Below are 2,796 nucleotides of genomic sequence, written 5' to 3' on the forward strand. Positions count from 1 at the left end.
TTTAAAAACACAGAAAAAGAGTACGGGTATGAACTCACCAGTCGAGGAACGTGTCGGTTCGGATGCTAAACGTCAGTTCGGGGCTTACAAACGCACAAGATTCCTATGTAATATGAAGAGATACATAAAATGTATCTAATTAGACCTTGATATACTATTTAAAATGAATTAACACTCCGAGGCGCGAAAACACTTCAAATCAAGTGTTCGGAGTGACCCGGGTGGCATCTAAGGGTGTGTAGGGCCTAATTATGGAGTTTAATCTTCAAGAATAAGCCCTTAGAGGATTTTATGGTCCAATGATCATATCCCCATGAGTTTATGGCTGTAAACTCATGGGTGGTATGTTCTTGGATGCCAAATGGTCTTACAATGCACACGGGAAGGTTCTAGGGTTGATACCATGGCTTAGGAAGTGATCGGGACTTGAAATGACCTTGGATAAGGAGTTTACGGTTTATGAAGATGTTCTTGGGGAGTTTACTACCTTAAACACATGAGTTTACAACCGTAAACTCATGTTTGTCCATGATTCATGGGTTTTAGTGGTTGTAGGTTAAGCATACAAAGTTCTAGGTCCAATTTCAAGCCATACAAGGTGTTAAAGGCACTTTAACACCCTTTGGGGGTGTTTATGGTCTAAGGAGGGGTGTTTACGGTCCAAGAGTTTTCTTGGGCTGTAAACTCAAGTTTGATTCATTTGTGTATGTTTTGGTTCATCTCATGAAGGAATATAAGGTTCCATACACTCATGGAAGCTCATGGAAGCCTTTGGAGGTGTTTAAGGCAATTTAACACCTTAAAAAGGTGTTTATGGTCCATGAATGAGGGTTTACGGTTTAAGAATGTTCTTGGGCCATAAAGTCATGTCCATACCTCAATTGGTGAGATTTTGGGGTCCTAAGCTCATGCATGCAAGTTTCTAAGCCATATCTAAGCACTAGGAGTGATTTTGTAGGGTTTGGGGGCTTCAAAACCCTCTTTAGGGGTGTTCACGGTTTTGGAAGGGTTCCTAAACCATAAAAACATGTTCTTTAGTGTTTTTAGCGATTCTAACATAGATTTGCATGATAAAAGAGCTTAACAACAAGCTAGGATAGATTACTTACCAAATTGAAGCTTGAAAGGGGGTTTTTGGATCAAACTCGAGTTTTTAAAGAGAGAGTAGTGAGAGAAAGTGTTTTAAGAGAGATAAAAAGCTTCAAAATGATGTCACTCAATCCCTTATATAGGGTTTGAGTTTATGGCCCGGAGAAATTCTACCCGACACCTACGTTAAACGGAGCTTTTGGTCGTACCCTATTAATTTGTCGTAACTCAACGTGGTCGTAACTAATAATTTTCTAAATAATAATTTGGGATGTTTTCATGAGTTTCTAACATGCTTGGATACCAATTAAGTCATAATAGAAGCCTCAAAAATAATGACTTAATTTAAAAGCTTAAACGGAAACAATTCGAAAAAGATGAATTTTATGGACGGAAACGGGTTACGGCGATGGAGCAAACTTTGGGTTGTCACATTATCCCCCCGTTAGAGGGAATTTCATCACGAAATTCAAACTTTAGATACGACTCAAGGATTTGGAAAGAGATACGGATACTTCAGCTTCAGTGGTTCTCCACGCTCCCAGTGAACTCGGGTCCTTCACTTATTGGGATATGGATTTGTTTCGTACGTTTAATCCTTTGATCTAGGGTTTCGATTGGTTCTCTCATGAGGTTCAGACTTTTGTTGATTTCGGTCTCATCGAAGGAATTACTAGGGTTTCGTCGAATAGGCACTTCTTAAGGACAGAGATGTGGAATACCGGATGGATGCTGCTAAGTTCTGAGGGTAGTCGGAGTTTGTAGGCTACGGATCGATCCTAATGAGGATTTCGAAAAGTTCTATGTACCTCAGGTTAAGTTTTACGCGTTTCAAAATATATCATACCTTCTTCACTTATTACGTGACCAAAGAAAATGGTTAGACCGAAGGGTATCACTACTTCCTCGTAGTGACCATATCGAATCCTGAATGCTGTTTTGGAACATCATTCTCGTGAACTCAAAGTTGACTGGGTAACTTCTGCATTTCTGCTGGAGCCTATCGATGCGGAGATTTGTCTATAGGGTTTGCTCCCGGAATTGGGTCGATACAAAGCTCTACTTGGAATCCGAAGGGAATTCCCGTGAGCTCTTCGGAAAAGACATCAGGATAAATTGCAGACTTTGGGGACGCTCTCGAGGTCTTTAACTTCCTGTTTCTCATTGATCCCATAGGCTGGCAACTAAGTTTATCGCCAATGCTCTCTTTCTCCCCGTTAGCTACCCCGACGATAAACGTTTCGGTTACTAGTTGAGCACTATGTTTATGAAGATGTTCGAATGAATAGCTAACAGATTATCTTTGAGTATTAGAATTGAAAAGGATTGGAAGCATAAGGGTTATCGAAAAGGAATATACCTGTGGCAACGGTGGGATCGGCGGATGTCTCATTTTGTCCCATAGCTAGGACTCTCCCCGTGTTGCCAGTTGTTGCTGCTTTGGGGTAGTTTCTCTTATAATGCTTGACTTCGCTGCAACCATAGCAGGCCTGAATGCCCGCTCCGGAAGCTTGATTGGTTGGTGTTTTGCAGCTTCGTGCAAGGTGACCCTCTTGGCCACATTTTTCGCAAAATTTCTCACGACATGCACCGGGGATGCGGTGGTGGTAACTGCATCGGTTACACCACAGGAGAATACCGGCATATTCGGTGATAGGTGCTTGGGGTGAGGAACCGACGACAGAATCAGCAGCAGGGTTAGTGGCA

Source organism: Lactuca saligna, chromosome 9 (genome assembly GCF_052625555.1).
Source record: "Lactuca saligna cultivar CGN05327 chromosome 9, ASM5262555v1, whole genome shotgun sequence".
NCBI lineage: Eukaryota > Viridiplantae > Streptophyta > Magnoliopsida > Asterales > Asteraceae > Lactuca > Lactuca saligna.